This window comes from Pinus tabuliformis, chromosome X (genome assembly GCF_031772625.1).
Source record: "Pinus tabuliformis cultivar Carrire ecotype Pingquan chromosome X, CPIR1, whole genome shotgun sequence".
NCBI classification, from domain to species: Eukaryota; Viridiplantae; Streptophyta; class Pinopsida; order Pinales; family Pinaceae; genus Pinus; species Pinus tabuliformis.
The window spans coordinates 599,551,012-599,562,204 of NC_142308.1; the positions used below are offsets into that span (position 1 = coordinate 599,551,012).

Here is an 11,193-nt window from a genome sequence, read left to right on the forward strand (position 1 = left end):
GAAGAATGTGTATAGTCTCCCTATGTATGAACCTGTTATTCTTATGTTACATATAGAGAGTCCATCTAGTAACCTTGAACAAACACTAGTTGTTGTTTCCTCTGTTAGAGACCCAAAATATCTGTTAGCTAGAAAAATTAATAGTGTCCTTACAACTTTACCTGATATGCCTGATATGACTCCTTGGGAGGAAACTGGTAATAATCTCAAGTTAGATGATTTTTTAAAGAAATACGATGAGAAGATGGGAGAAAGTCACCTATGTGCTGCAATGAATCCAAGCATAACAATAGCTAAGCGCAGAGTAAGCTCTAAACCAACACATCTTGCAACTCCATCACAGCTCATGTGTATGTTAGTGTCATAAGAAAATATGACTATTACAAAAGAATCAAACAAAAGGGATAATACAGAAGTGAAGAAGATAGAACTTTACACTAAAGTAGAAACTATAACTAGCTTGAATCAACTGCAGAAATCATCTTCCATAAAGGAATAAGTCCTAAGAAGGCTTGAATTGCCACTTATGGTACTGGAAAAATAAAATGAATAGGAGCTTCTTACTGCATTTATAATATTTGTGGATGCAAAAGAGGGTACAACTACTGAGGTATCGACAACAGACAAGGCGAAGACAATTTTGACCCTCACATCTCCATATTCTAAACCTGGTGATTTTAGGAGACCTAGTCATACCTTCCCTCTGAAATACAGAGAAAGGGGAGTCCTACAGAGATCTGGTCATACAGAAACATCTGAAGATATGTCAACATTAGCAAGATTAAATCCTATTGCAGTGCTTTATGAGATAGTTGATGATGATGATTCAATGGCTCTCTTACCAAGGTTGCAAAAATTTGCGAAGGAGCATAATTTACCACTTATACCTATTGTGAATCTTGTTAGGTACATGAAGAAACATGAAAAGTTGGTTGAGCTAAGTGTTATTTTTAGGTTGCCTACAATGTCGGGACCATCTCAGGCATATTGCTACCGTTCAAAGTTGGAAGAAATGGAACATATTACCATGGTTAAGAGTAACATGGGTGATGGACTAGATGTATTGGTGAGGGTTCATTCTAAATGTATCATGGGAGATATCTTTGGGTCGGCTAGGTGTGACTATGAAAACCAACTGGAACTAACTATGAAAAAAATTGAGCTAGTTGGGAGAGGAGTTTTGGTTTACTTGTGTGGTCATGAGGATAGTGGTATTGGTTTGGGACATAAAATGTCATCTTACAATATCCATGATGAAAGCCAGATATTGTTGAAGCTAATGTGGAGCTTGGTGGTTGCTTGTTGACTCCCATGAATAACAGTGCTAAGGAATCTAAAAGGAAACCCAACCTTCACATGTTTCTTAGTAGATTGAACAAGAGGAGCAGCAAATGTTTTTACAAATGCAGGTTCTCTTAGTGCTTTTGATACGGCATCCTCAACAACTTCTTGAGATGGATGATCATCATATCTGAAAAAGATCTTCTTGATTATATCAACTAATAGTTTATTGGTAGCTACCAAGTGATCCGGATTTAAACAGGAACGCAACAAATTACAGAGATAACCATATACACAAAGATGCAGCGGAAATAATACTTCATTTCATTAATGGAAAATACTGAAATATGCTTACAACCAGAAATGGAAAGAAACCAGCTAGGGCGATGGTAGCTTATCTCTGAGAAGAGATGTGATGGCTACATGCCTTTGAACTGTGTTACAATGAGGCTCGAAGGCCTATTTATTGTTGAGAAACAATGAAAAACCCTTAACATTCCAAAACCTAACCCTAGGAGATGAAACGCCAAAGCTGTGGGCCCCGTTTGGGGTAAATTGGTACATCAACTTCCCGGGGTCGTAACTTTGGCATATGATCTCCGTTTGACGCATACAATAGCTCGTTAGAAAGATCTATCCGAGTACTACCATTGTTGGAACGGGCAACATTGGACCCATGTTCCCCCGGATTCCCCAAAAAACGTCGTTTAGGGCCTCAAAACGGCTCCGGAATTTCAGGACCCGAAAAACTGCTAAAAAAAGTAAGTTGTGCTACAATTAAGGAAACTGAAAATGCTGAGAAAGACAATGGTGGGGGTCCAGGTGGACTTGGCAGGTGGCCACCAATATCCACCTGGATCATTCCTCCCCCCTTAGGAAGCAATGGTCCCCATTGCGTTGAGCTCCTCCATGAGATGAGGAAACTTTTGCTGAACCTGTTCCCTGGTGAGCCACTTGCCCTGCTGAAGGAGTTGGCCGGCTTTGACAACTCGATACAATTGGATATTCTGTTGGCGAGTGTTCTTGATCTGTGTGTCCATGATCCGATTAGTTGCAGCTTGTTCCATGCAATCTGGATTTAATTCTGTGGGTTTGAGCTGTTCTGCAATGTCAGATGTGTCTAGCAATGGTGGAAAGTAGGGCCGAAGGCGGTCCACATTGAACACTGGGTGCAGGCCAAGGAATGGGGGAATGCTGAGCTCAAATGCATTGTCTCCCATAGCCTTAGTAATGGTGTACGGACCATATCGGAGCGGTCTCAATTTCCGATAGGCTCCAGTAAGGCGTTCCTTTTGCAAATGCAACCAGACTTTGTCGCCCACCTGAAACTTGTGTGGCACCCGATGTTGATCATGTCGCTGCTTGTACTTGGCATTTGATTTCTCAAGAATGTCATGGACCTGCTGGCGAATATGTTGGATGCGCTCAATGAAACTGGTGGCCTTATCTGTTTCGGACTGGACATGGGCTGAATTCATGTGAGTAGCTGCAAGTGGCATGGCCACATCAATGGGGCATAGTGGCTGGAATCCCAAACCCACCTGAAAAGGACTATGGCTAGTGGCGCTGTGAAGAGCTCGGTTGTAGCTGTGCTGAACATAGGGGAGGCTCTCATCCCATGTGCGTGGATGCTTTGAGTTATACATGCGCAGAATGTGCACAATCATCCTATTGACCACCTCTGTCTGGCCATCAGTTTGAGGATGGAAGGCTGTGGACTTCGTGAGTTTGGTGTCCAGCATTGACCAGAGACTGGACCAAAATGCGCTGAGAAACCGACTGTCCTGATCTGAGATGATAGACTGTGGGATCCCAAAGTGCACCCACACTCGTTCAAAGAAGAGTTTAGCAGTGGCTTCTGCTGTGATATTCTTCTTGCAGGCCACCATAATGGCCATCTTCGAGAACCTGTCGACGACCACAAAAACACAGTCATTTCCATGCTTAGTGGAAGGAAGGCCTGACATGTAATCCATGGAGATGGATTCCCAAGGTCGACTAGGGGTAGGCAACGGGGTATAGAGGCCGTGCTTCTTAATGGTCGGTTTGGCAATGGCACAGACAGTACATGATCTGATGTACTTCCCAACATCTTGTCGAAGATTCAACCAATAGAAATAATTTTGCAGTACTGCCACTGTTTTCTCGACCCCGAAATGCCCAGCAGCCCGACTGTAGTGTGCTTCCCAAATCATCTTGGCACGCTCGCTTGAAGGAACACATAGGTGACCGAGGTGGCATAATAGGGCATCTTGGAGGTGAAAATCTGCAACACGCCGACCCTCCAAGAGCGTCTGGTATGTGTGGCCGAATTCTGGGTCGCTTTTGTAGAGAAGTGGCCAATCAGAAGTCTCGTGCCCACAAGAGTTGAGCACGGTGGTTAACGCCATGATCGGTGGTCGACTGAGGCAATCTGCAACATTATTGGTGCTGCCCTTCTTATACTTGATATTCAAGTGGAACTGTTGCAGGTATGTAGACCACTTCTGATGGTGATCATTCTGCAATTTCCCTTGGGTCTGTATGAACTGCAGGGGTCGGTGGTCTATGTGGATGACCGTTTCTTTCCCCAAAATGTAATGCTTCCATTGTCGGCAGGCCTGTACAATGGAATACATCTCTTTATCATAAGTGGGGTACTTCCGGACTGTGTCTGAAAGTGTTTCACTGTGATATGCCACTGGATGTCCATGTTGAGTAAGGACTGCCCCAATAGCATAGTCAGAGGCATTTGTCTCGACCTCAAATGGTTGTTGTAAATCTGGTAACTCGAGCACTGGTGCCGTGCAGAGGCGATCCTTCAACTCCATGAATGCCTTCTGTTGAGATTCAGACCAAAAGAATTTTGCTTTCGCCCCTCCCTTGGTGACCTGACTCAAGGGCCAAGAAATATGAGAAAACCCCAACACAAACCTGCGGTAGAAGTTGGCAAGACTTAGAAAGCTGCGGAGCTCTGTTAGAGTGGTTAGAGAGGGCCAATCCCGAATGACTTGGATCTTGGCTGGATCGACATGCACCCCCTATTCATCAATGATGTATCCTAGATACTGAACCTGGGTCATGCCAAAAGTGCATTTCTCCAAATTGGCACATAGCTTGTGTTGCCGCAGTGTTTGGAGAACCTGTCGGATGTGGTGGAGGTGCTCTTCCCAACTCTGGCTGAAGATCAGAATGTCATCCAAGTATACTACTGCAAAGGAGTTGGTGAATGGCCGCAAGATGTCATCCATTAGCCTCATAAAGTTTGCAGGAGCATTCGTCAATCCGAAAGGCATGACCAACCATTCGAAGAGACCCTCCTTGGATTTGAAGGCAGTCTTCCACACATCAGAGGGTTCGATTGGTACCTGGTGATATCCTGACTTCAGATCGATCTTGCTGAAATATTTTGCCCCCTTTAGTTGGTCTAGGAGGTCATCAATCCGCAGGATCGGGTACCTATTTCAGACAGTGATCTTGTTCAGCGCCCGATAGTCAATACAGAGTCTCCACGTCCCATCCTTCTTCTGTACCAACATGATCGGGCTCCCACAGGGCGATGAACTCGGACGGATGTGACCTTTCTGCAGGAGCTCCTGAATCTGCCTCTTGATTTCATCGTTCTCCAGAACGGAGCGCCGATAAATTGGTCCATTGGGTAGCGGCGCACCTGGGGTCAGATCGATGGAGTGCTTGACTTGACAGTGCAAAGGAACCCCTGCCGGGGAGGTGAAGATGTCCTCGTACTCCTCCACAATCTTGTCCATCTGTAGTTGTCGTGCAGAGGGACCCCGTCTGGAGGCCGCGGCCACTGTCTTCTTCTTTCCTTGAGGGCGTATCATCAGGAAAACAAATTTCCTGGTTTTGGAAATGATCTTACTGCATTGTTTTGCAGTAATCAAAGAGATGGTGGCAGGTGGTGCTACCTCTGGTATCCTGAACAACTTATTTCCCAATGTAATAATAACAGCACGGGGCCTTGATTCATACACAGCATGTCGCTTCCACAAGTATGGTTGTCCTAGTAATACATCACAAACTTCAAGGGGAGCAATGTCACACAGTACCTCATCCGTGAAGGGCTTGATGTTGTATGGAAGGCGACACTGCTGGCTCACGCGAAGATCTCGTCCTTGGTGAAGCCACCCAATGGTGTATGGTTGTGGATGTGCTGTGGTCGGTAAGCCCAACCGCTTCACGACCTCTACCGAAATGAGGTTCTTTTGACTCCCGCTATCAACAATGAACTGTATCGGGGAGCCCTTTACCCACATCTGCGAGTGGAAGAGACGCTCCTCCTCCTCTGGATCTTCGGGTTCATTTTTCTGGATCTTTGCGGTAGCAACAGTGGCACTAGGATCTGCATCAATGATCTGCTTCCCTTTTTCATACCCCTTATCGGGTTCTGACTCAGAGTCGGAACATGCATCTGATTCTGAAACCTTTAGCTCAGCCACCAGTGACTGCTTGGCCCGACACTCACTTGTGTTGTGAGTGGAGCTCTTATGGAACTCGCACCATTTTCCAGTGTCCTTTCTCGGCTTCGCGGCACTGTTCTTTGCTTGCAGCTTCGGCTGGTTGTCTTGGGCTGTCCCGCCTTGGCTTTGTCCTTTATTCTGTGGTTTCGAGGCACTTTTCCCCTGCTTTGGATTCGCAGATCCAAAGTCTCGCTTCTTTTGTTTAAACTTCTGCTCGACCTTGATGGCATATCGGTATGCTGCGCCGAGCGAGGGGATGTTTAGGAATTGTATTTCTTCCTGGATGTACTTGTGCAGGCAGCCACGACATTTGAGTATCAAATGTTGCTCCGAATCCTTGATACCCAACTTTGTACGAAGGGTATGGAAAAGATTGGTGAACTCCGGCACGTCTTGGTCCCTTCCCTGCCGCAGCGTGGTCCACTTTATGTATTCATCCTCATAGCTTCCAACAGGATAGTACTGCTCCTTGACGACATCCCGGAAGAATCCCAGGTGGGTGCGACTAAAAATAGTGAGCCAGTACTTTCATCCTTCTCCTCGCAGTAGGTTTCCCACCAGTCCTTGACGTGGGGGGCTGCTTTGAGGAGAGCAAAAACAATCTTTTCCCGACTCGAAAATTCATGAACAGAAAAATAACCCTCTAGCAGATTTAACCATTTATCTACGGCATCTGCGTCTATCTGACCCTCGAATATGGGGATTTCAAAATTAACTTGTACCTTAAAGGGTGTGGCGTTTCCAGAGTAGCTGCTGGAAGCCGATGCGTTGCTTCTGGGTAGCCGCTGAAGGATCTGGGCAAAGCTGTCCATCATCGCGTTCCGTTGTCGCTCGAGGGCTTCTTCGAGCAAGATTTTGATGGGATCTCCTGCCCCCTCGTCTTTCTTCTCGTCCGCCATGGGAGGCCGTCGGGATTTGCGAGGCTGGTCTTGCAAAGGTTCAACCAGTTCAAGCCCTAACTCTTTATATCCCGACCTTGTTGGGGACATGCAAAGAAAAACAGAGAAAAAGCAGACCGCTCTGATACCACTGATCCGGATTTAAACAGGAACGCAACAAATTACAGAGATAACCATATACACAAAGATGCAGCGGAAATAATACTTCATTTCATTAATGGAAAATACTGAAATATGCTTACAACCAGAAATGGAAAGAAACCAGCTAGGGCGATGGTAGCTTATCTCTGAGAAGAGATGTGATGGCTACATGCCTCTGAATTGTGTTACAATGAGGCTCGAAGGCCTATTTATTGTTGAGAAACAATGAAAAACCCTTAACATTCCAAAACCTAACCCTAGGAGATGAAACGCCAAAGCTGTGGGCCCCGTTTGGGGTAAATTGGTACATCAACTTCCCGGGGTCGTAACTTTGGCATATGATCTCCGTTTGACGCATACAATAGCTCGTTAGAATGATCTATCCGAGTACTACCATTGTTGGAACGGGCAACATCGGTCCATTCCATGGACCCATGTTGCCCTCGGATTCCCCAAAAAACGTCGTTTAGGGCCTCAAAACGGCTTCGGAAGTTCAGGACCCGAAAAACTGCTAAAAATAGTAAGTTGTGCTACAATTAAGGAAACTGAAAATGCTGAGAAAGAAAATGGTGGGGGTCCAGGTGGACTTGGCAGGTGGCCACCAATATCCACCTGGATCACCAAGAACCCTGGAGTCTATTGGTAGCTTTTTCCCTATCATAATATTTATAAATATGAGGCCTTCATTACATGTGCCAAAGTTTATATTGTGTTGACGATGTTGGACCCACCAACTTGTGAAGGGGTCTCCCCGGTAAGAAGTCCCAATTATACCTCAGACCGTTTGGTGTAGGAATCCCAGTAGTGGGTTGTAAGGTAATGCCTTGACCACGATGTCACATAGAGGCAAGTAAGATAACTCTGTCAGTAGCAAGGGTGTGACCGCTGCAGTGAGTCAGGGAAGGTGCATGAAAGGTTATAACACAAAGGGGGTGAAATGAGTGCGCCCCTTGACAACCTGTATCGTTACTCAGTTGGGAAGGGAGCACATGAGAAAAGATGCATCACAAGCTGGAAGGCAGAGCAATTGACAATCCAAAGTGATGGTTAAACCAACAACACATTTGCAACAACATTCTTATAATTGCATATGAATCAGTTCATACACAAATACATAAGTTAAGCAACACATATCATTAAGGCAACTGGAACAGCCCAACTACAATAACAACATATGCATGAAAATGTGTTGGCTCTTATTATATAAAGAAGTGCAAGTTCCAATCATACAATACATCCATGTAAACCTGCTAGCCCCATCAGTGGAGTGTTACAACCACATCCTCCTCCTCCTCCAAAGAGATGAACTAGTTCCGTGCAGTGGAGAAGCCAAGGCGCGTTACAATACTGTCCAAGCTTTCTTCAAGATAGTCTTAATAGAAGCTTGGCTGACAAAAAGCCCTTACAATGAGTTATGAGGGACTATTTATAGCAAAGGGTGGGGTGACCCTTGACATTTCGCTTTGTGACCGTTCAACTACCCTCATGACCCTTCACCTACTCTATGATTGTTACATCCAACTATTGACATTTGACTTACACTTGACATGGCTTAACATTACAATGCACATGTTCCCATGTGAGACAAAATGGCTTGATCAACCATGCAAGACATCATTGACACTCAGTCCGTTGTGATGAGACCAACTCTTTCACATGCTTGTGATGGCGAATGTGGTGAGTTGATGCCAAACTTGGTTGTCCGTGATGGTGTGCATGCACCTCATGGTGACATCTTGCTGAAGCAAACTCTTGCCTCCATTGCAACCGGTGCATTGGTTTGGCCCCTTCATCCAAATCATCTGCTATCATGCGCATGGTTTTCTTGGGTGCGGTTGAACCGGCAACACACTAATGCATAGTGTACGTGTTGATCTTCAAGTGTATGCTAGTGGTCATGCGAATCAACTTGCCAAAGTACATATTCAGCTCCAGTTGGACTTGCTTATTTCTTCGCCTTGGTGAGTGTGTTGAATGGGTTGGATTGCATGCATGCGCACAACAACATGCATGCTACTGAATCCCTTGCATGTGAACAACAACAATTCTCACCATGTCTGCTCCCTACCAGCTGTTGGGATGGATCTTTAACTTATGTGGGTGCAGTTTCATCCGCATGTTGCACCCACTGCTGTTCCTATTGCTACTGCAACTCACTTGTCCTTCTGTGCAGCTTCATGTTCTTCCTTGAGTTGCTACTTCAACACATGCAACTCCTTCTTTGTTCCATTCCCTGTCTTCGTGTGATCATCAAGTAGTGACGTCACCTTATAGCCTGAGTCTCCAAAGTTTCTTTCATCATCTTGAGCTTGCAACTTTGTTCCGCCACTATGTTGTCAACAACCTTCCTCTTACATTCATTGCATTTGTTGTGTTCATTGCATTCATTTTGTTTGCTGCATTCGGTATGTTGCCTTCAGTTGACGTTCATGATGCTACTTACTATGATGTTGTTGTTGTCATATCTTGATGGCCTTGTCTACGAACAACCTGATATCTTCATGAGTAGGCAAGCTCATAGACATTTGATTGACTGCATCTCTAGGTATGCTCTAAATGGTTTCTTCGACTTTGCCCTCTGGGAAACCATTATACCTACACCGCTGAGAGACAAATGAACACTTGCAGTACTGGAGACTTGGAAACACTCATGGTAAGAAATCTGTCAGTCGAAAACCAAAATGAACTTGAAAACTGACTTGCAACATACTTGTGTGACTGATCATCAAGGTTGCACAATTTTGAGCCGGAGGTCGGGAGACTGACTACCAAGACTACGCAAGGGAAATTCTGGGCTACTGGAAGACTGACTGGCTGCTGGAATTGCGCAATGCACAGTCTAGTCTATCTACTGGCTACTAGTATTGCACAATGCACAATTCCAGCTGGGAAGGATTGCAGGCCCAGGGACTGATTTGTGCAATTTCCGTGGCCAAGCAGTCACTATCCTTTAGAAATGCGCAAAACAGTCCTGGAGGCTAGTGCTGGGAAAAAATGCACATTTCAGAAGAGGAAGGTAGAGCCTTCCTTCCCCAGATTGCGCAATGTCGCCTTTGTGAAGGCAGAGTCCAGGCCAAGGTTGGCTCGACTCACGAACAACTGAAAGAAAATGAACAATAGATGCATGTCGATACTAAGTGTAAGCATAAGTGAATGATCATGCATGAAAATGATGAATGACAGATTCAAAAAATGGAACAACATGCATGTGGGTGAGGCGAGTTGTCGAATCGGCGACCGTTCGCGAAAAACAGTTTCATGCATGCGACAACAGTGAGATGTTAATGAAAACTGAAACGGTGCTAGGACAAGCTAATATACATGTAAACGATAGCAATTGTTCAAATAAATCAAGAAACCAGTACTCATACAAGTGAAAATGCAAAAAGTGACACAAATGCAACACAAGGCATGGGAAGCGGGCTTACCCCAAAGTAGCTGAGCTAAATGTGCCAACTGCTCCTAGAAGTGATGTGGGATGTCAAAACTACAAGGTTGATGTGAGGAATGAGCTCTACAATGTCCGGCTGATGAGTTCTAACAACATCGAGGTTGTGACGCGCATGCCACAAATCTAGGGAAAGTGACACTTGGTGGGAGGTTTCTGAAATGATCCTTGCTTGTAACCTCCAACTGCTAAACATAGATCCCTGAAACAAGGGATGCCTTTGCATGCTGCCTTGGGAGAAGTAGCCCATGCATGAAAGTCTGTTTTGCTCGGTCCAAGAGGGAACCGGTCAACTCAGTTGCACATGTAAGAGACTGCTCGACTTCTGGAGAAAAATGCGCATTTATGGCTGGGAGCTGGGCTGGCAGCCCAGGGGGTTTGTGCAATTTCTAGGTAGAGTAGCTGACTGCTACTCAGATTTGCACAAATCCTGGGCTGAGTAGCCCTGCGGGGGAAATTTACTCAAATCCTGCTAGGAGTGTTTGCTGGGAGGATTGTGCAATCTTGGAGCCCAACAGGTTTCCAGAGAGGATTGCACAATTTCTGGAGGGAAGGCTAGTTACCCTCTAGAAATGCGCAATTTTCAAGGGGAAGCTACTCAGCCTACAACTGGAGCATGTTTGGGTGAACATTCTGTGATGGGAATGGATTGACTGTGATCGACAAGCTGCCTTTGTGCGAGGAAAACACTGAAGCTTGAGTACTTGATGAAGCAAGACAAAGTGTTGTGAAAGGTTGGTAGGGAGGCTCCAAAACAGGCTAAGGAAAAATTTTGGAGGGTGGTTGTAGCCGCTACAACACTTGGTGACACACTGGTAGAACTCCAACTCTCTGCATGGACCTTGTTTGTGAAAAGCAAGTCTAACACCTACAGAAGTATTATTCAGCTCTCAGCTCATCTTGGCTTCACACTAGCTTGATTAAGATTTAGCATCTGCCAAACCCTTGGTCAATTGACACACATTCC

General features: G+C 45.4%; 1 pseudogene; it reads left to right on the top strand.

The window, feature by feature from the left end:
* Window positions 1-373: 373 nt before the first annotated feature.
* LOC149141451 (bifunctional riboflavin biosynthesis protein RIBA 1, chloroplastic pseudogene) lies at window positions 374-1,419 on the top strand (annotated as a pseudogene).
* Window positions 1,420-11,193: the final 9,774 nt, after the last annotated feature.